This window comes from Dipteris shenzhenensis, chromosome 18 (assembly GCF_047967505.1).
Source record: "Dipteris shenzhenensis isolate YYH24624 ecotype China chromosome 18, Dip_SZ_1.0, whole genome shotgun sequence".
NCBI classification, from domain to species: domain Eukaryota; kingdom Viridiplantae; phylum Streptophyta; class Polypodiopsida; order Gleicheniales; family Dipteridaceae; genus Dipteris; species Dipteris shenzhenensis.
Window position 1 is genome coordinate 60956 of NC_141613.1, and position 23839 is coordinate 84794.

At 42.5% G+C, this 23839-nt stretch overlaps 1 long non-coding RNA gene and 1 pseudogene across 1 annotated transcript; one reads left to right on the forward strand and one right to left on the reverse strand.

The window, feature by feature from the left end:
- Positions 1-2464: 2464 nt before the first annotated feature.
- LOC147890671 (uncharacterized) lies at positions 2465-6461 on the reverse strand (annotated as a pseudogene).
- A 13094-nt stretch (positions 6462-19555) lies between these two features.
- Positions 19556-20524, forward strand: LOC147890672 (uncharacterized). Its single transcript, XR_015542564.1, has 3 exons — positions 19556-19613; positions 19709-19937; positions 20410-20524. It is a non-coding gene; the product is annotated as an uncharacterized LOC147890672 (long non-coding RNA).
- Positions 20525-23839: the final 3315 nt, after the last annotated feature.

Sequence of the window (23839 nt, forward strand, 5' to 3'; positions counted from 1 at the left end):
TTGTTGAAGGCATTAGTGAAAATATCTTTAATATGACACTGTAGAAACAACGTAGGTTTTATTATTTCTAGCATTAGTGAAAGCATGTATGACTTTAAGTCAAATTGAGGATGTCTAGCCATTCAGCGAATGAAATATATGTTTGGGTTTCTAATTGTGAAGTTCTTGTTCAATTTCCTTGTATATTTATTGATATGTCATGCTTTGCTTACCTTGTAAAGTGACTTAGGGTATTGAAATTGACAAACTTCATTCTGTTTTTTAGTACATGTTTTTGCATGCTTGTGTGTTTGTATTTCTTTCATGTTTTCATTTAAGTAATTTCTATCACATGTAATGTATTCATCTATGAATGATGTTACTTCATTGTAGTTGTTGATTATATTGTGGTGTGTTTTGAACCCACAAAAGCCCTTGTTCATGCTGCTTCCCCTACTCTGAAACTTGATGACAAAAAGGTAATCAATAACATTTTTGAGTATTGACTCGTCTTTCAAGACTATGGATAGCATGTTTTGCAACTTGTGGATGTAATATTTTGCACACAACATAGGGTTTTGTCTTATTAACTACTTTATGTCTTCATGCAATTGCGAGCATCCATCCATGTGCTCATTCAAATTGTAAGTTATTTTTTAAACATTCACTAATGGATCCCACAAGCGTTCTACACATGAAAATGTGATGAAGAAAGTAGGGAGGCCTAGTTGACGCCTCATAGCAACAAGGGCTCTTTGCATAGCTTCTCCTTGTAGTTAGGTTATGTAAAGAGGTTCTCAAAGTCCCTATACCCTATTCTAGATTATAGAATGTGCTCGATGTTTATGTTGTTCTTGACATCCTTTTCACATAGATTTTTATTTTGTAGTATGCCTTTCCTCAATCACACCCATATAGATTGCATGACTTGATGGATTAAAACTTTGATAGATTTCAAAAATAATTTTTGTGATTGTGAGCAAACTTTGAATATTTGTGCATTATTTCCCATTTGAATATATCTAAATATGTTGGTTTATTATTCCCAATTCCTCTTGGAGAGCCAAAGTATAATGTAGGGAAATTTGGTTCCTTGTTGTGCCTCTATCTCTGAAAATGCCTAGGGGTTTTTGATTTTCAAAAGGGGCACATTAGTGGCTTGGGTTCGGCCAAGCACTTCCCAAACTTGGGCTTTGCATGCCACTGTCTCTTCCTACATTTGTGGCCTATGTGGTACATTTATCCTGGCTATACTCAAACACAAAGAAGGGTGTGTAGCCAATGGCTTGGCAACATTCTCCCTTTAGTAGGCTCAACAATCTCTGCAAATTGTCCTGTTGTACCGAGCTCCAAATAGCCACATCAAATTGCCTCCCCACCTCATGTAGGAACTTGGCCACACTAGGTTGTAACAGGTCCCCCTGGCTCCATAGCTCTAACACCTGCCCAGCAAGGCACCCTAAGTCTTTAGCCTCCTATGCAGCAACACCCCGTTCAAATAAAAAAGCAGCAGCTTCCCCGAAGCTGGGGGCAACTGTTCATAGCCTCAAGCTTGATGAGATTACAAAAGTGCAATATTGCATAAAGGAAAAACCAAATTGTACGTAGTTGAATTTCAACAAACATTCATGCAGATGTCAAACTCGAATCCATACTCTGCCTCTTAGAAATCATGCTTCCCTTCCCTTTGTGGTGAGGCACAAGGCTCTCCGCCCCTCTTGCATTGTGGGTTTTGCCAAATCTCTGCACCGTGCATTGCAATCGAGGAGCGTGTCTCCATGTTCTAAGAAGTCCTGCAACAAGCTCATCCAAAAAAATCATCTGCGTTGTATGACTTCTACCCTAACACTAAAAGTCAATGCAAGCCCAGCTTGTGTTTCAAACTTTGCCAAAGCTATCACACAATTGCTAAAAGCAATACCTTGCACGGGGATATCATTAGCATTGCGCACCCATTTTGCAGTGCTGATATCATCCTCCATGAAGTCATCCAATGGGGTGGCCCTATGCTCCTTACCTTAGTGCACGTACACTATTACATGCATCACATGGACCTACATATAAACATACATGAATAAATCAGAATATGTGTAACATATGCATCATGTGATCACGTGTCTTGAAAAACCCTTTCATGATTAGAGCACGACGTACCTCTCTCTTTCCCTGCACACATATTGTGGTTGAGTGCAACACCTACGAGCAAAAAAACATCCACATCTGGCATCCTATTTCTTCACGTAGATGCTATCCTCCCCGATCTTTATGAGAAGGGCCTCCAATCCTTTCATTGTCCCTACTATGAATATAAGGACCCCATTGTCTACAAGCACTCAATTTGCAAGATTGAATGCATTTCAATCATTCTATCCAAAACTATTCCACCACTGAACGACATCCCCTAGTCCAAATATTGGCGATGCATCAGGGAGGCGACCATACCACCATGATTTTGCATGAGTTGTCTATGAAGAGGGTTTTTGTATCAATGCACTTTCATAGCTGCCTTCTTCCTATGGGCATCCAGCCATTGTTTCTACTTAGTTGACAATCTTCGGTGGATTGCCACATGTGATACAACACCCAACACTCTGGCCTCACAAATGAGATCCGAAAAAGTGATGGTTGGCAACCCCCTTCTGTGCTAGCTTGGAGTTGAAAGCAACATATTAAATGATCCTTCAGTAAGGGTGAGGCAGCTAAAGACACAGTGCGTTAATCAGGAGTAATTGAACTCACCTATTCATCCTTGATAACACAAACAACAACCCTCCATCTTCCAAGGGCACCTCCACTAAATGGCATTAGACGCGTATATGCCAACGTTTGTCATTAGGAAAGGCTGACATTCAAAAGAAAAAAAAAATTTCATGAGTTGAAAACAAATGAAATGTGGCTAGTAATGTTGAATCACCCAAATCAATGGACTACAATACTTACATGTCCTTATCTCGGTCATCCACCCTATGTGGTGATGGTTCCCATCCCAAATGTAAAATAAGGAATTCAACAAGAATGCCCACTCTGTGTTCCTAATTTCTTCCTCAAATTCTTCGTGCTTCCAGAGCTAGTGTACATTCCACTCCCTTTTCACATCCTTGTGCACGTCTCTCTTTTGATCGTTGGTGTGGAAGTGGACACGATGAAGACACCTAAACCTGGCAAGTACCCACTAGAGAAGAATGTTTCCTGCATCTCTTGGGTGCGGGATGTGATCTGGTGAATAGTGGGCATTGGGAGCAATCGACACAAGGGGATCGGGGGCAGAGGGATATTTTTTTCCACCTACAAAGGAAATTTTTAAATTTAGCCCAAACATTCATTCTCACATCATGCCTTGAGATTATAGACCTTCAAAAAACCGAACTACTCACAGTGAATGATTGTAGTTGGTCCTTGATGTGCTTCGGCACGATTGTCTTGTCGTAGGAAACACTCAGTGCTGTCTCTCCAAGGATACTGTGACGCGAAAAATTGATATCTTTTATTTGGCATTGGTATTGTTTTCTTCTATGTTTGATAAGAATTGGAGTATCAAGTGATAGCCTAGCGGCTCTCACTTATTTCTATTTTCTAAGATATTGTATGGGATTGAGAGGATGAGTGGAATGGATCATTGTAAATACCATGTGTATGAATGATAAATACCTTGGTATGGGGTGAGAGTTATTTGTATATGGGATATTATGGGGTTTTTAGAAAACTTGAAGAGTGTCATATAAAGAGGTGGGCTCATGTTCATGTGTTCCAATAATATAAGAGAGATCACATGCCAAGCATGGAAGGCATGTGGAGGAGTGTGGAGTCAAGAGAAATCCTTCTAGAATTCCTGCACTTGATGGACACTTGCCTCAAAATAGTCTTTTTACCAATATGAGAAGGAGATAAGGAAGCTATAGATGGATGCCTTCCCTGATACATCAACAATGCAACAGGAGAAGATGATCAAGGAGGATGTAGAGGCCAAGGTAAAGCTAGTGCAAGACCTATTACAGAAGGCAGAGGCAAAGGCAGTGTAGGAACAGTGAGCAAGAGAAGCTGAAAAAATAGCCGAGAAGGAAAGGGAGAAAAGAAAATTTATTGAGAGGTAGGTCAAGCACTTGCATTAGCAGCTTGAAGACACTAGAATGGGTGAGAACCAAGCAGATGCTGATCTAGCAAAAATGAAAGAATGACTTGAAGCTCAAAAAGTAGAAAAAGAAGTTCTTTATCAATGGCTTTGTAATTGCAGAACGCATTGGACATTAAGAAAGATGATCTTGTAGCTCAACTAAGAAGGGACAATGCACATGCTATGGTAGTCATGCGAGGCTACAAGATGACCTTAAACTAGGAAGAATGTAGCTTAGAAAGAGAGTAGAAAGGATGCAAAGACAAGGCAAAGAGCAGCCAAGGTGGAGCCCATAGTGAGAATGAGAATGTGCAATATTGGAAATGCTGTGGCTCTTGAAAATTTTAAGAGGCCTATACTAAAGCAGCTAAAGAATTTCAATAGGTTCGACTACAATAGCTAGTAGAATTAGATAGAGCTATTGCTGGTAGTGAAAAACCAATTGGAGGACTTGAAGGAGAGCATCCACACTCTTAGGATGAGGTAGGAAGGAATTAAGAGACAAATTTCTCATGTACAAGGTGAGACTATGATATTGATAGCCACAAAAGTTAAATCAGAGGAATATCCAACATGACATGGTCATACGTGCACCCTCTGTTGTGTGCACATTATAGATGTAGGGTTGTATGTGAACACTCTTTTGTGGGTAGATTATAGATGAGTGCCAGATCTGATGGCCCCAATGTGGCCACCTTATGCATGTTGCTTGCTTTGGGTTGTTTGTGCATGCAACCTTTGTACGTAGAGATTATTGTATGCCAAAGCTTAAGACATGGAGAGACTAACTGTACGTAGAGATTATTGTATGCCAAAGCTTATTACACGTGAATTGGCCACAAAAACAAAGGCTCTCTATGATGAAGGGAAGATACAACAACCCGATGAAGGGAAGCTACAACCACCTGATGAAAGGAAGAAGAAGCCCATGCTTGATGAATGGAAGATACCACCCCTTGATAAAAGGAATAAAACGCCCATTGGTGAAGGTAAGAATCCATCAATGAAGAAGAATCCCTTGTTTGATGTGGTTGGCCATAAATGGCTACTTTATGAGAGTCCAAAGATGGCAAATCTAAGGCTAGTTTGGGAGGGTAGCACCCACCCATAGGGAGATGTGGGGCTGAAGGAGATGAAGTGAAAAGATGCCAAATAATGAAGGGAAGCCAGCCCTTACAGTCTACGCATTGGAATCTAAAAAAGTAAAAATTGGCAAGTTTCATACATATAAGTAACATCAAGTGTGTATCAACCAAACAATTGGCAAGTCTTCCTCCAACTGACTAATGGTTAGTTGGAGCTCATTTTGGGGCCTTTAAGGGTTTGGAAAGATAGGTTCTCAACCAATGGGATGAGGTCCAATGTTACATAGAAAGAAGTAGAAAAAATAGGAAAGATTCGTGAATATTATAATTAATATTTTATGCATCAACAACTGTCGAGTACAAATAAAATGGTCTTGTCAAGGTGACTCCATAGGACGGGGGGGGGACCTGCTGGGCCACTGGTTCCTAGCTAGAAGCCACCATATCAAAGTAGATGAACTGGAGGCTCACACGGGAGGAGAAGAGGCTGATACTGCGAAGAGAGAGGACAGAGATGAAGGTGGCTCAGCCCGAGGGATGGGGGAAAAGGTGGAGGCGGAGGTCACTAATGTCCTGTTTGCCACCCTCGCACATTGTCAAGTCCGAAAGAAGGCAGCACGCTGAATATATGTGCGGGTAGAATGTAGCAAGGCCACTTTATGCCCGACAGTCCACAATCGTGCTGGGTAGGAGAAGCCATGGGCAAGATCAGGTGCGAGCAGAAGCCCTGGATTCACCAGGAGCAGCAATAGCGCATGGGGGGCAAAAACTGTTGCAGCTGCAGGTCCACGAGGTGCACGACAAGGGGGAGAAGGAGATGAGGAACGATGGCAGGAGGGGAGAAGAGGAAACAATGGCCCGGGGGGGGGTGCAACGGTGCACAGGAGCTCGCAGGGGAGAGAGAGAGGGGGAGGTAGCTTGACGACAAGGGGAGGAGGGAGGAGTTCTCAGTGCTGCAGGCAAGAGGCCCAAAAAAATGTATGAGCTCTACATGAATCAAGATAGTCAGTATCATCATCCAATCTTAGGATTCTCACTGTGTCTTTGTACCTCGGGGGCAAACTCTTCAACAATATGGCTTTCCTATCATCTTCATCTGCCTTCGACCCCAGTTCTTCAAGTTGCTTCAGTAGGGACTGCATTCGATTAAGAAATGTTCCAAGATTCTCAGTTTCATCCATTTGCAGGGTGTACAATTCATCCTTTAGTGACACCTTTGAGTGCTTCATTTTGACTCTGAAGACAGCCTCCAGCATTGACCAATTCTCTGCTGCAGTCAGGGTCATGTCAAGATGATGAAAACACTTTCTCCCAATGCAATTCCAAGAAGAAATCAAGTTTTGATGAAGAATGATATGTATCAGACTTGCAATGTCTGTGTCAGAAAATGTCTGATGATCTAAAGGAATCTGAGTTCTGTCAGCCGAGTGCAACTCCCCATACATGTAAAAAATCTTCGAGTTTGCAGACTGTGATCCAGCTAGATCACTTATATCCAAAGTAGAGCAGTGACCTATTTATGTCAGAGATACAAATTGCTTTCACGTTTCCATAACAGAAAGTGTTCTTGTGGGAGCATTGTAATGGTAGCATTTAGTCCTCTTACTTGAAATATAAGGTGAGGCAGACTTAGACCACGAGGTTGAAATGCTGAAAGTGAGTTGGGATCGGCGGTTTGGGTAGAAATTTAGTCTTGATTTTCTTCATATCAGCAGACCTCAAAAGATTTTAATCCTTGCGAAGTACAGTGTGTTGGAAATATGATCTTCGAAGGTGCTTTTTCCTGGTGGTGATGATTATCTATGTGGCCCCTTGCATGTAAGCCAGGTAGGAGTTATGTGGTGGACTGATTGACTCTCTACAGCAAGGTTACCTTGGCAGTGAAATTCTGGATGATAGTAGTGAATTTGAGCGTGGGATGATAGTGATTAGTTTCGTCAATTATACCTCTGGACACACAGTAGAGGATAAGTGAGTCAATCGCCGAGGATGAGAGTCTACTGTCATGGATATACTGCACGTATTCTGTAGCCCTTTTATGGTGATGCTTAGTTATATTAGTTTCATAGTTGAGGTTCTTCACAATCGATGGTGCAGAGAGTTAGAGTTTCCGAACAGAGCAAGGCTAGTAGGCTTGAGTTGATTGAATCAGAATCCTTGAGTAGTGTTTTGTCGATACTCTTGCATCACAATTTCTACATACTGTGTTAATTGTTAATTTCCTTTCAGTTGGTATCAGACCAGGATGTGAGGACTCTATAAGCGTCTGTGTTGCCGCCACCATCTTTTCTTACAAATGTTGCACCCACGTCCAACAATCTTTTTTCCAAGGATAGAAAATTTACTGTCCAACAATTGTTTCCACAATGTCTTCAGGTTTGGTACCCTGTCAATCCTGCAATGGGCAAGACAACTTTCAATGGACTTGAATGCATAAAAGAGGCAAGTTATCCTTGTAAGATGGAAGTTTAGTTGAGATCTGACATCAGCAAAGCTGTTGAATTGATGATTTTTAGTGCACATCATGTTTTATGCTCTCTGGTAAAGTATGTTTCTAGTTTATCCTTTGGAAAAGCGTTATACATGGCTTGTTGTGAAAAGATTTCATTAAAGCATACTTCCTAAGCTTTCCTCTTATTTGATTGGCTTACATCTTCCCTTACCTTTTATCTCCATTGTCCAACCATCAACATGGAAATGTACATCTTTTTGTAGGCCAATGCCTAGAACATTCCAAAGGGAAGATTCTTTTTGCACTGCATGGTTTCAGGCATGGTGGGTCTTCCTTTGCATTTTGTTGATGTCTTCACCAGAGCACAACTTGAGAAAAGTTAGCTTTTCAAAAAGGTTTAAGCTTATTCCCATTTGGTGATTGACATCACACCTTGTGCACCAAGACATTGGCACTACAAGGGTAATGTATCAATAAAAGCAGTGGTTAGCAATGTAGGGATATAAGGCTTCTTTCTGAGTGGCATGCTTATGCTTTTCTACTCTTTATAAGAGCGTGGCTATAGATTATTGCGGGAGTTTAGTGTATTGACACCACTAGATGGTTTGGCTTGGACTGAGGGTTTGGCTTGGACTGAGGGTTGCATTTTGAACTGTTGAAGCTACAAAAAAACAACCCATTCAACCCCACACAAGCAGGAAACACGCACAGCCCAATACATTTTGCTAGAGCCAGCAAATAATGGAGGACAAACAACCAACTCTTAGGCTAGGAAATAATCTTAAAATGAGTTGAACTAACAGCTTGAATTGACAAGGTAGATGTCTTTGGCTGAGTTCACTGATAATACTGCAGAAAATTCAAGCATGGAAATAATCCTATGGTGCTTATGAATAAATAAGCCAGAATTGTCATGACTCATAAATGGTGAGACTTGAAAGAAACAATGTGTGTGGTGGTTTTAGGATGATCCTTGGGGATGGGCTCTGGTGGAATGGTATGCTAGAGTTATATAGGAACATGCTTGTGGGAGCCTCAACTCTAGCAAGGCCCGGGTGGATCATGGTAGGCTGGTAGCTTGCATATGTTCTCAGCTTGTTTTTGTTCATGTTCGTGTTACTAGTAACTACTAACTAAGTACTAGTTTGTCCAGAGTTTGATTGGGCTGGGATTCAACAGTAAGTACAAGCAATAATGGTCAGCTGGAATAGCAGAGTTGTCACCAAGTAGTGCAGTAGGGAATTATGTCAGGTAGCAGGGCTTGGCTGAGCATATGACTAGTAGAAAGGGCATATTCTAGGCCATAGAATTGGAGCAGTAGGTCACTTGGTTGGCAATGTTTCACATGTGATGAGCCATCTGAATTTCAGCCTGTTGGGTTGCCATTAGAGCCCATCCGAAGCTACAGTTGCCCGCCAACATTGCCGCCCACTACACACAAAGTAGAGCAATGAAGGGAAGGCTCAACCACGAGGAAGAGTAACTACATTCTATTCTATTCAGTATACAATTATTCAGTAATAGATAGTCAGTAAACTGTATACATTGTATTCAACTACTGATTAGTTAGTAATTAGTAATGAACTATACTAATTGTCTATTAATGAATGTATACTAACTAGTTAGTTGATCCGTAGATCAAAGGTCAATAGATGAGTAGTTACGATCTAGATCTAGTCTATATTTAGTATCTAGATCCAATTAGCATCTACATGTACAAGTATGTATATAGTATAGCTCCTGCTCATGCTCCCGCTCTCCTCCCTACCCCATCTACCTTATCTCCTCCTCCTCGTCGTGCCACCCCTCTAAACGCGACCCTCCAACTGTCACCTCCTCCAGTAGGCTCCAGCTTTCACCTTGCCACCCCTCTGTGCATCACCTGCTCAGCCCCGCCATTCTGTTCGTCGTTGACAGTCTTGCCCACCATTCTGCTCGTCATTGACAGTTTCGCCATTCTGCTCGTCATTGACAGTTTTGTCCGCCAGTCTGTTTGTAATCGACAGTTTCACCCTCGTCAAGGTCTGTGCAAATCTGCCCTTGGCTTGAAGTTCCCAAACTGTGCAGGGTGTCTATCTGTGTGACCAGACAGACCACTTTGCGCATCCCCCGTCAATCTCTTCGCTAGTGACTAGCTTACGTTTCTGTTCTTGGCCTGAGCGTGCCCAACTTGCGTAGGGTGTCTACCTGCGTGATCAGACTTCGTGCGCCTCCTACTCATGTTCAGCTATGAAGTGGCTTGCTCATGTGAGAACAGATCTGCACGTTGATATCCAAAGTACAGGTTGTTGCGCAAGGACTCGTGACTTGTGGGCAACTCTTGGTAGGCATCCCTACTCGTAGCGGGTTGTTACCAGCGTGCCTACAGGTAGGTAGTGACTCAGCCCCTTCATCTCTGGATTGAGCCATCGCCTTCATCACCTCTTCTCCTCACAGCTTCAAGCCCTTCCCTCTTGCGAGAGCTAGCAGTAAGTCACCCCTCGATATGGTGGCTCCCAACCAGGAACCGGTGGCCCAGTAGGACCCCCCTACATCCAAATCTTATCGAGTCATTCTGACAGCAACAAACCACCATGGGCGGGTCATAGGGTACTCCCCTTCACAAGCAGAGGTACAGGATTGGCTCCAAGAGACCTTGCTTCTGGAGGATAGTCACATAGAGGATGTTGCCCTCATGGGCCACGGCATCATTTGGCTTTGACTTTCCCACCTGAGAGCCACAAGAGCCTTCCTAGACCGCTCTTCGATTGCCGTGGATGGAAGACTCATCATCAACCTAGTCCCGTGGTACAGGGGCTTCAGTGCAGCTAACTTTGACGAGCGCTTCCACATACCTCACCATCCAGTCACGTTATAGTTCCCAAGTCTCGCAGCAGAGCTACGCCCTATTGTCAAAGACCTGGGGGCACATTTCGGGTGGGTCATGCAGGATACGTTCGTAGATGTGGTGGCTGCCCTGGGAGTCCCTTGAGTCAGAGTAGCAGTCTTAGACCCGCATAGTATTTCTTTAGAGCTAGAGATCATGACGGATGCAGGCATTGTGACACAGTCTTATAGTCACAGGCCTTCCTAACCAGTGCTTGAGATGCCATGGTTTTGGACACCAAGCACGGTCTTGCCCACGTTTCACCAGATCAGAGCCCTTCACTACCCCCAGCCCGGCCCAACTTGCAGCGCACTAGATTCCACCTACCATACTTCTACCCCGCCAAGGGAGGAAGGATGGACAAAGGTGGAAAAGAAAAAGAAAAGACCAAAGAAGAAAAAGGGCAAACCACCTCAGATGGATACCCACCTTGAGAGTGAAGAAGTGGGCTGTAGCAGGCAGTGGCAGTTTGGAAAGGGGAAGGAGAAGGTCAGCTAGATGCCACAGCAGAAAACCCCCCCTCATCATCCTTCTCTCCTTCGCTGCCTCCTCCCTCCCCTCCTCCTATGTCCCCCCCTCCTCCGTCGCCCCCATCGCTCATCATCTCAAAGGAGGCCAGGGGACTCCCACGCTGGCAACTAATAGTATCTAGCATCTTATTACTAGTGGTTAGTAGTATCTTGTTACAACAGTTGTAGTTATAGTAGAATTAGTAAGTAGTATTTACTAGTAGATAGTAGATACTAGATAGGAGCATCAGTATTTAGTAGAGTTAGCATTGAGTTACTAACTACTAATGACTGAAGGAACTGTAAACATGGTGGGGATTCCAGGAGGTTGGAATGGTAGAAGCGTATTGACAAGAAGATGGGAAATTGAGTTATCATTCCATGAACAAATTGTTACATATATAGACTTCCAGTCTTGTCCACATGTCAGTCATCACATGATAATCACATGGGTACACTGTCAAGACTGGCAGCGGAAGATGTAAGCAAACTGAAGCTACAAAATCACACAGAGAATACTAGAGACAACAAGATGTGCCACAAACAGATCTGCTGTAACTTAGCCCATAAACCAGGGCAGCAACTGTAATACAAGGAGTCCTGAACAGGATGAGAAACAGGAGCTGCAGAAGGGGCTGAACTGGAGCAGAGGATAGGGGCACAAGGAGGCTGGAGCCTGAGAGCACAGAGGCTGGAGGAGCCTGGAGCGAGGAGCCTGGATGAGCCTAGAGCGAGGAGGCAGAAGGAGCCTGGGTGAAGAGGCAGGAACCTTGGAACAGAGGGAACTGTAGAGGCCTGTAACGAGGAGGCAGGAGCCCTGACGAAGGAAGATCTGCTGCGGGAGTGTGGGCAGCCAAACGAGCAGCCGAGAGGAGGCTCTGATAGGGACGGTCAGGAGCAGGTTGTGTACATGGGCCTTGAGGAGCTGCAGGGAGAAGTGGTGAAGGAAGTGAAGGGAAGGAGTCCCTTTTATAGGGCAGGCCAGGGGGGGAGTCGGCCAGATTGCCTGGACCGCCGACCAGCCTGGTCGGTCAGGCCAACTGGGCCGACCAGCTGGTCGGCCAGCCTACCCCCTCTGGGCCCCCTTGCTGCGTGGGAGCTGGTTGGCCAACCATTCCTGGAGATGCTTATTCTCAACACCCCCTCTCAGCTCCAGGGTGTGGCACAAGACCCAGAGAGCTGGTATGACGTTGGAGAAGGGGAGGAGAAACAGATTTGGTAAATATGTCGGCGACGTTGTCGGAAGTGGTGCTGAATAGGAGCACAATGGTACCGTCAAGAACCTTCTCTCACGTGTAGTGGTACTGAATTTCAATGTGTTTTGTCCGAGCATGGAAAACCGGATTGGGAGCAAGGGCAATACAGCTTTGATTGTCACAAAAAGGGTGGTAGGAGCGGGTTACTGAAAACCACAATCGAGAAGAAGGCGCCGAAGCCACACAGCCTCACAGGTGGCACTACACATAGCCCGATACTCAGCCTCGGTGGAAGATAGGGCGACCGTGGGTTGGCGTTTACTGGACCAGGAGATAGCCACAGAGCCAAAGGAGAAAACATAGCCCGTGGTAGAGCGGCGAGAATCGAGGTCTCCAGCCCAATCAGAGTCACTCCAACCTCGGAGAGTGAGCGGGGAAGGAGAGGAACCACCGGCAGTATATAGGAGCCCGAAAGTAGAGGTCCCCTGAAGATAGCGGAGGAGATGTCGAGCAGCCTGCCAATGAGAAAGCGAAGGGGTTTGCATGAAGGTACTGAGGGTGCCGACAGAGAAGCTGAGATCCCCAGTCGAGTGTTAAGTAGCCAGAGAAGAGAACCCGGTAGATGGGAACCTGTACGAGAGAGTAAATGGAGAAGAGGATGTTTGTCCCCCTCTGAAACTGTGACGATGTTATCCGTCCAGGTGTCATAGTTAGTACCATCAAACTTCTGAGTTTCGGAGAAGTGGGGAAGGATTGGGATCTGTATCTGGGTGCGGAGATCCGTACTTTTTTTTAGACAGGACTCATGATTTCTTGAGTGGCTGAGGCCCCCCATGTGTTTCAATACCAAACAGAGAACAATCGAAACCAAACATCAAGAGCCAATAAGTTCTGCCAGAAACCCCTGAATAAAGTCGTACGGGTGAAGACGGGAGCCGACCCGATGTGCGATGAAGGAAGGGGGGGAGAGGCTCTTGATGAAGCAGTAGGCTGCTATTGATAGTCCGGGGTATGTGAGCAAAAATTTCAAAATATAAATTCACAAAACCGATTTTCAAGATGCCGACTGGTGCCTGGCTTCGGGGTAGGAGATGCTAGAGAAGCTGTTGAGGTCACAGATGTACCTGGATTCAGGGGCAGGATGGATGCCGACCAAAATTGGTGCACCAAGAGGTACTGCCGACCAACAAGACATGTGCCTAGGAGGATGCCGACTAGCAAACTAGGAGCCTGCACTGATGCCAACCAGAGGGAGAAGTGACCAAGGTGCCGATCTCGGGGCAGGAGGAACAAAGACTGCTAACCAGCAGAAGGAGAAGGCAAAGGGCTGATGCATAGAAGAAATCACCCAGGTGTTGGTGGATGCTTCAGTAACCAAGAGGATGGGGAGCACCTAGTGCTCTGATACCATGTCAAGAGTGGCAGCGGAGGATGTAAGCAAACTGAAGCTACAGAATCACACAGAGAATACTAGAGACAACAAGATGTGCCACAAACAGATCTGCTGTAACTTAGCCCATAAACCAGGGCAGCAACTGTAATACAAGGAGTCCTGAACAGGATGAGAAACAGGAGCTGCAGAAGGGGCTGAACTGGAGCAGAGGATAGGGGCACAAGGAGGCTGGAGCCTGAGAGCACAGAGGCTGGAGGAGCCTGGAGCGAGGAGCCTGGATGAGCCTGGAGCGAGGAGGCAGAAGGAGCCTGGGTGAAGAGGCAGGAACCTTGGAACAGAGGGAACTGTAGAGATTAGGGAGAGATTCTCCTGAATTCTAGAACATGTTGACTTTTTGAAAGGCATCTGTTGCTTTGTATGGAATGGACATGTGCCTGGACATGTGAACACACCATGTGTATGTTGAGAATAAGCATCTCCAGGAGTGGCTGGCCGACTAGCTCCCACGCAGCAAGGGGGGCCAGAGGGGGTAGGCTGGCTGACCAGCTGGTCGGCCCAGTTGGCCTGACCGACCAGGCTGGTCGGTCTAGGCAATCTGGCCGACTCCCCCCCTGGCCTGCCCTATAAAAGGGACTCCTTCCCTTCACTTCCTTCACCACTTCTCCTTGCAGCTCCTCAAGGCCCATGTACATAGCCTGCTCTTGACCATCCCTATCAGAGCCTCCTCTCGGCTGCTCGTTTGGCTGCCCACACTCCCGCAGCAGATCTTCCTTCGTCAGGGCTCCTGCCTCCTCGTACACACCTCTAGCATATGAACAATACAAAGGATAATGCTTGCTCCAACATACCTTCCCTCAAGCGTTATCCTAGTTCATGCTCCAAGATAAATCTAGGTTTATGGTTTCTCATGCCTTTCCACTTAGGTCAAGGATAAATCCATGGCTCTAGTTTCACAGGGTGTCATGATTGGTTCAGTCCTTGGGGTATTAATAGGTGTTAGTAACTACTAATGACTACTAATGTTCCAACTATTGTCAATTGAACACTTTTCTAATTACTAACCACTGATCAACTAGGTCTATTATTGACGGTTCATTACTTACTAATTACTAGTTTGAATATTAACACTTTGAGTACTATCAAGTGCTAATGTTCTAACTATACTAGTTCAAATACTAATACTAGATACTAGATAGTAGTTCAAATACTTTGAATACTAGTTTGAATGCTAATTGTTTGAAAACTAATTCAAATACTAATACTTAATACTAGAACAGTAATAGTTTGTACTCATCATTTTCAACTAGTATTTAGTATCTATATATATATATATATATATATATGCTGACTAACAGTTTGTACAGTAACAAAACTGAGATACAACATCTATATATGATTGCTTGTTTCTTCAATCAGTTTGTGTCCATCTCATGTCAGAGAACTCAAACAGGGAGTGCGGCCTTTTAATTTTCACAAGACTTGTGCATCAGTCCAGCCAGCCACATTGCCACATATTCAGTGCCAGATATTCAGCCAAGAGCATTGCCACATTGAAATTCTGCCTACCATTTTCAGCTATTGTTCATGTAAAAAGCATGCCACATTTGTGCTCAACCAACAAGGACAACAATGTCAGATTTGTGCTCATTTAGCCAACATAGAAGTGCACATTTTTCGGCTCTTAATAGGCCACAGTTTCTTGTGTGTGGAGGTCAATGGCTACCATTCTATGTATTCAAGCTATGTGTTCTAAGCATGCATTGAAAGAATGTTTTGAACCTTCAAAGCTGAGAGAGAGAGAGAGAGAGAGAGAGAGAGAGAGAGCTCTAATCATTGTAATTTGTAAATTTGTAATTGGGAATTTTCAGCTCCAGGTTTATTTTCATGTACATATGGCTCCAAAAAAGAAAAGTGTTGGAACAAATCCTAGATGTTTAACACAATATTTTAATTACATGGCAGAATCCTCAATGGGTTCAAGTAAGTCAACAAGACTTGAGCAAGCTAATCATGGTCCAGATTGTTTATCTAAGGAAAGCCTTGGTAGCAATGAAATGTTACACTCATTGAAATCAACTAAAGTTGTTCCATCAACACCGTCACAAGATGTCCAAAGTGTAGGAGTGGATGCAACACAGTCAATTGCAAGGAGCAACCACTCGTCTCCAACAAATCCAAGAGAAGGAGAGTCAATTAGAAAGGAAAGTAAGAGGAAGAGAGGTCAATGGGATATCGGGAGGACATTCCAAGCTGATTGGGTTTCAAAGTATCCAATCATACAACCTTTGGAGTCAGAAAATGAGGAGTCATCAAAGTTTGCTACTTGTATAGCTTGTAGTTGGAAGCTGGGTCGATCAATCAAGCTGCAATTAAAGCTTGACACAATAGAGAAACACCTTGGAAAAGTTTATGAGAAAGAGATGGTTGATGGAAATACAAAAATTGTTGCTTGTTGGAAGAGTAGTGGTGAATGCAGGAATAAACAAAACATGGCTGAATATGAAGCTCACTTATTGCAGTTTGAAGAGGATAGAAAGGTTGGAGCAACCATTCAACACTTGTATGAGAAAAGGGTCTTGAAGGATTGCCAATCCACGCTTGCACAATTTGCCATTGTATTGCACATTCTCTCCATAGGGAAGCCCATGTCAGAATATTCCAAGTGGGAGAGCCCATTGAGCTTCATTGGACTTCGTGTTCCACATTTTCCAACAAACCATTGGAGTGAAACTGCAGGTTGGGAGTTTGCCTACTACATGGCAGAAGTGGTCAAGGGATGCTTACAAGAGAAATTAGCAAATGCCAAGTTCATTGCTATCTCACTTGATGAGGTAACCACACGAGATAATGGCTCATGGGTGTGTATAAATGCATATTTTGTGGAAGAACATGTGAGAAAGGTATGCTATGTGGGAGTCTCCAAGTTGGAATGTAGTGCGACTTCAAATGCTATATTGAGGTTGCTAATTGAAAGCATGACAACAAATGGTGGGATGAGCTTGAGAGATTTGTCTCAAAAGATTATATGTGTGGGTGTTGATGGATGTTCAGTAATGCATGGGATTCGAGCTGGATTTTGTGTCCAATTGAAGAGGCTTTATGCTCCTTACATGGTTGGCATACATTGTATGGCTCACCGTACAAACTTGGCTTATAAGATTCTCCAAAGTTTTGATTGTGTGCAGAAGATAGAGGATTTGGTGAGAAAAGCATATGCTTTTTTTTCAAGGAGTCCTAAAAGATTCAATCAGTTCAAGGTGTTTGCAAAAGGAGTTAGCCAAGGTAAGAAGCTCTTGAAGCAAGTTGATACCAGGTGGATTTCACTTATTGGTCCAGTTCAGCGCCTATATGAAGAATATAAATCAATCATTGGGACTGTGCATGCACTTGCTGTAAAGAAGGGAAAGGGGCGAGAAAAGGCCATAAGGCTGTTAGATCTCCTTAGTGATGCAGAAACATTTTTATATCTTGGTGGATTACTTCCAATGTTACGAGAGATGAATCATCTAATAAAAACAGCACAAGCACGGGACTGTTACATTATGGAGTATACTGTAGCACGAAAGCTCGCATGCTTGCAATTAATTACCCTCTATGGAGAAAGCTCAAGCTTCTCAAGCAAAGAGTTTGAGGAATGGAATACTAGTTTGGATATTGAGAATGAGAATAGCTTTTTATGCTATAATAAAAAAGGATGTTTGTGCATGAAGTCAAAAGGAAAATTGATAGAACTTCATCTCATGAGAAAGGTGAAGGGAGTTGAAAAGCATCGAAAAGTCAAACAGTCAACTTTTCCACAACTCATAAGCTTTGTTAGGAAAGAGCTTATTTCTGCGTGTTCCACTCTAGTTGATGAGATCCAACAACGGTTTCCTAAAGATGAACTCCTTGAATCCCCATGTATTGGAACAATGAAAAAGACAAAAGAGTATTGATGATTGACTTCACTAACAAAGTTCAAGTCATTTCAAATCAATTTGGTCAAAGTGTGGAGCTGAATGACAATAGAGTGAATGCATTAATCTGCCCCAAAGAGCTCATAAATCAGTCAGGCATCTTTGGGCAGACTATGTGGGAGCAATATAGCAAGCTAGAAGAACCATCAAAGCCTGGATCCATGACTAGATTGTGGAGGAAATTAGAGACAAACTTATATCTAAAGGAGAGAATGTTTGAGTACTTCAAGCTTGTTGATCTATGCCAAACAATGATTCTTGGTTCAGTGGAAGATGAGCGGGTGTTTAGTAGCTTGTCCTTCATAAAGAACAACTTGCGAAATAGACTTGAAAAGAATTTGGATACATGTTTGAGATTGTATACTACCAAACATGACCTTAGCACATTTCCATTTGAGGAGGCATATGCTTTATGGGACTCAAATTGTCATAGAAGGACTATTAACAAGAATGCATTACAAGATGAAAGAGCATTTGAGCATGTCCAAAGCTTCCAAATCTGTGACAAATTTTCTGGCAAGTTTCACTTGCTTGTTTCTTCTCTTATTGGCACATTCTCTTATCTTGTTTTTGTACTTTTCAAGGTTTAGGGTTGCTGATGGTCTCCCTCTTTCATTTCATTGCTTGTGGTACAGTCTCTTACTTTATTCTATTGTTTTGCAGGGTGATCACCGCTTCCTGTTTTTTGCAATATTTTTGGTTTAACTCCTAAATATTGCATGAGCTACTTATTTTAACCGGTAAGCTTTATATTTCTCATTTTCAAATTCATATGGGTAGACCTTAGTAAAGAGGGAGTTATATCTATCAAGCTATGCAAGAGAGATTTGATGTAGTATCAGAAATTCAGAATTAGTAATAGTTAGGTTAGTATAAGTATAAGACTAACACCAAATATCTAGCATTGACAGTATCTAACACTGTTAGTATTAGTTTAGAACAGTCCAGAACACTTAGTTTGGAACAATTCAGAACAGTTAGGAACAGTCCAAAACTAGAACAATTCATAATAGTTAGGAACAAGTAAGAACAGTTTATTTTTTGATATCAAATATAGTTAGCAGTTTAAATGTTAGTATTAGATACAATTAGTTTGAATTAGTATCTAATCAGTACAAGTTGAATAGACTTAGTGTTAATATGGGCCTATAGTTAGTATAAGACTAACACAAATACGTTTAGTATTACAAAAGCTAGTAGTAGTATTAGTTGAAATAAATTCAATTACTATATTTTCTAGGAGTTCATGTTTGCACTTATTTTGGACAAATCTTTATGTTTTTTACTCTCAAGGAAATGGTTGTAAGAGCTTTTGATGGATATTACATGCAAAATAAAAATGTTGATCTTATCTTTTTAAAATATAGGCAAGTACTATATGTTGTAGGAGCTGAGATCTACAGTTGCTGGATATTGCACAAAACTTTTGGGTGGTGTACCCTCAAGGTAATTTTGTAATTCAAATGTCAATGTGGAATAAATGATGATGCATTGTGCTATTGTTGTTTGGGTTTCTCACAATTAATGCTATGAAGAACTTGCTACAATTATAGGTATTCGCTATGTGTTCCCTGATTTGTAGTTTAAAAGGGACTGCTTTGGACAAGAGCATTAAATCGTGTATTGGATACACGGCTATGATAAATGGCCATGAGCAATGGTGTTGGATGGAGTATATGTCCAAATTGCAATAAAGCAGAACTGAACATGAATTGCAGGTATGATTCTTCATTGCCTCTCTACACATCATTCTCTTCTTTCTTCTCATCATGATGAATCATAATCTATTATGCTATTGTGTAAGGTCTCATCTGTTGTTTGATTAATATCATGTAAATTTTTATGTGACTATAACTAGTTGCTATGCGTATCATGATGTGTAGTGTAGAATAGTCTGCCAACACTTTGCTGCATGGAGGCTGCCTAGGAACTCCCTTCTAGCACCCTTCCTAGAAGGGAGTAAAATACCAATTTTCCCAGATCCCTTCATGGTTAACCATCTAGAAACACCCTTTGGAGGTGAAACCTGAGCTCAGCTACTAGTGTGTCATCAGTGCACGTGACAGGTAGTCATGAGATGGATCTATTCAGATTAATTAGCTAGGCCTCATGTTGTTCTTATTTGTTTGACATATTGGTTGTGTGGTTTTTCTTGAACTAGGACTTGCAGCATCCACTTTTCAATTGTCCTCGACATTACCCCTGATGATGTAGTAGAAGTCGCAGTCTTGGGGGACATATCAACATAAGCTCCATGTGGGAAGGTAGTCTTGAAGGAGGCAAACATTGAACAATGAAATTTGAAATCGGGAGTTGGAACAACATGACACAGCAGTTGTGAGAGGTCCAAATATGCCCAATGGAAGCAGACATTATCCTTCTCCCCATGTGTAAGATCCGTGACTCAAATCTGGTATATACTTCTCCTATGTGTCACTCCCATTATGACAATATGCAAGGTTGCATGATGCTTTATGAACCATTTCATTTTTTGGTAAATTTTGCAGAATTTGCAGCAAGTATGACTATTTTTTGTATATCATGATGTGTATTGTAGAAGGGAAACATAATCAAGTGCACTGCTTTAAGCATGCGGTGGTGTGAGAAAGGCACTATGAGCAATGGTATTGGCTAGAGTGTAAATTTGAATTGCGACAAAGCAGAGTTGGACATGAATAATAGGCATGATGCTTCATTGTCTTTCCCCCATGTCTTTCTCCTTGTCATTTTAGGGCTTCCTCACATATGTTATCATAACAAGAACAATAATTAGTTGAATGAGTACATGGTTTTATACCCCAATTGTCCCTTTTCATTGTGGGAAGGTGAACTGATGTCAAAGATGTCTTTCTTTTGTTGCAGGGACACTTACTTTGATCTACTACAAAGGTACCATGATGAGCTTGGATACCCATTTCCAAAAGCAAAGGAAGGATTGATTTACTACAAAAGTACCATGACGAGCTAAGATACCCATTTCCAAAAGCAAAGGAAGGATTGTATGAAAATCTTGTTAGCAGTTCTTTAGTTGATATATGTACTTTGTGCTTCACAAGTTTTCGATTTAAAATTTGTACAAGATCCAAGCTGAAGCTGAAAGTTTTTCTTATTGATGTATGATGATTCATGGCTTGCACTAATTAAGTGGTATGTAACAAATGACAAGTTACAACATGCAACAAAGAGGCATACATGATACATCAGAACTATAATAAAAGTTGGTTTGAATATGTTTGCCTCTTTTGTGTGTCTTGGTAAGTCAACATATTTTGAATTGGGCCATTCTTGATGCAAACAATGATCAAGTATTGGATTTAATTTGGATCATAAGGTTAAATGCATTGGAGGTGCATGAGGTTAGTTGGTTGAAAAGTGTTTTGACTATTATTTTCAAAGAGCTATTTGAAACATCCATCCTAATGTGTTTTAAAGAAAAAAAGGTATTGAATTACTCTTCAACACTAGAAAAAAGAAAATTCACATTCAACTTTTAAAGGGTGAAAAATAAGAGCTTGACTGAATTCAATTGCAAGCATGGGTTGATAGTAGGGTTCTAGAATTGATTATGATTAAATTAAAACTATTTGAGGGTGTTGTTGGATTTGACCATGTTGTGGACTCACATAGCACACACACAGTGAAGCTGCCAAGGCAAGACTTGTTGGTGATGGTCTCAAATTTTGTGGACTCACATAGAACACACATAGTGAAGCCAAGGAAAGACTTAATGGTGATGGTCTAATCTTCTATGGGTATTTTTTACATGGTTGTTTTGAGGGTAGGATGCACACTGCATGCATACAAAGAATTGTCTTAGATCCTTACATAGATTTATGGTTTACTTATGTGTACGATCTTAGGTTCTATAGTTGTAAACAATGAATAAATTTTGAGATGCTTTTAGAGGGAAATGCTCTCACCTTTTTATGAGAAGTGAAATTGTATCCAAAATGGAGTGCACTTAATGAGATTATTGATATTTTAAACATAAAAATGGAAAAGGTGCAATTGAGTCAACAATCTAAGGGGCGTAGCCTCTTTTTGAATAAATTTATGTGTCATAATCATTGTTATGGGTAGAGAAATAAGTGCTAAGATAATCAAAAATTGGTTTCTAGGAAGGTAGCAAACACATCAATGATCAGATGTTTGAATATTGAGAATTTTTTTAGTCATGTGCATTGCATAACTAGAAACATGCATTCAACAAGATGGCACCTTGGGTGTTGTCTATATAAAATTTGAGAGAGAGAGAGAGAGAGAGAGAGAGATTTCACAAAAGTTGCAAATGAATTATAGAATCACACAATTATGTTTGGGTACATGAACGTATCTATCACTTTGTAAAAATTAATGTAGACTCCTTAAGTAATGAGATAAATTTTTATAGTATACATTTGGAAAATTGACTTCAAAATTATTCGCCCAGAAGCTACACTTCAACATTTGATTTTGAAATTATTCGCCCAAATGTCATAGTGTGATATTAGAATTTTAAAAAATAGCCCAATCATCTACACTTAAGCTCTAATCATTGCTTGTTAAAATTTACCCTGGCTAGGATTGGGACTTTAGACCACACTACACACATAGCACATTTAATATATCACTCTTACATAGATCCCTAACTAGAACGAACACGGTGGTTGTTATTTCAACCACCAAGCTTGGAAGATAATATTGCCTCTTGCTCTCTCTCTCTCTCTCTCTCTCTCTCTCTCTCTCTCCCCCCCAAAAATTTCAAAAGATGCAAATCAAAATTAACGAGCATAATGATTTGCGAGGAAAAGAGATAGCCAAATTTCAACATTGCAAGTTTGACTATTGACCTACATTGTGTCAAGTTCATGTGTATGATGTGCTCCTTGTACTACTTGTGTCCCCTCCACAGCCTACGAATGTACCTCTTATTTGGAAAAACTATCATCATGTTATTGTTCCAAAATAATGTCACTGTAGTGATGACCCTCACTTCCTCTTTGCAGTAGGCTAATCTAAGCTATGCACCCCTCTCACATTGTTTCAATACATAGACAAGAAAATTTTCCTGTCGATGAATTGAAATTTCTGTCGATAAAATATTTGATCTCCAAGAGATGCTGCTCCTACCCACTCTAGTTGTTGCTAACCTCCCCCCTCCCTCGCAGCCAGCCCCTCCCCTCTCAGCCAACCCTTGCCTCTCTTCTCAGCCCCCTTCCCCGCCCTCTCCTACTACCCCCTCACCCGCCATCTCCCTCTCCTAGCTATCCTCCCTGCCCCCCTCATCCTCCATCTCCCTCTCCCCTCTAGGTTGTCCTCCCCGCCTCCTCCCCTACTCCTTTCCATTGCCTCCCCCATCCCTCTTCCCTCACCCCCCTAAGCCTTCCCTCGTCCTTCCTCTCCTTTGCCTCCCCTGCCCCCGCCCCTCATCCTTCCTCTCCCGGACCCCTCCCTTGCCCTTTCACCCTCTCTGCCCCTTCACCCTCGTCGAGTCGCATAACTCACCCTCCTCTTTCGGCTACCCTCCCCCTTCCCCACCCCTTCAATTTCCTCTCATGGCCTCCCTCCCTATCCCCCCCTCCCTCAGCCCCCCATCCTCCCTCCGTCTGCCTCCCCTCCTTTCCTTCCTCTTGCACCCCTCGGGCTTCTTCCTCTAGCAGCATTTTCTAGAGTGGACAAAGTGATATTGTGTTTGATTCGGCCTTCTCACCACGATTTTGGTGATGGACCATCCTTCAACCAATCCTTGTCTGCTTCCACCAACCATGAAAACAATTATCTTTTCAAAAGATGAGCTGCAGCAGCTCAAAAAAGACATAGAGTAGGTGAGTTCAACATCACTCTTTGCTCGCATCCATGCCATCCCCCCTTCGAGGTTACAAGCCAAAGATTGGATGCTCTCTGCTTTACCAGGAGACCTTGCACAATGCCTCATAGATGTTTGTTTTCTTGGTCAAGGTCTCTTCTAGGTTCTTTCTAACTCCCCAGACGCAGTAGGTATAATGCTTCAGGCCGGTCCCTTAGCACTGAACTCAAGGAGGATTTTCTTGATGCCCTTCTCATTGGATTTTGACCTTGTGGAGGAGGATAGCCAGATGACTTTACTCTTCATCAGATTCCCCACCTGGGAGACAAGATCAGTGTGGAATTTGTAGGACCCATGGGCAATTTGCCAAAGATTTCCCAAGGAAGAGAAAAAAGAAAAGGCCTAAAAGGTCCACGGGTGTAGCACCTCATAGCACCACCTCAGCTGGACCTACTTCATGATTGTACCTCCTTCCACTTTTCATGCTACTGGATCTTCCACCTCTTG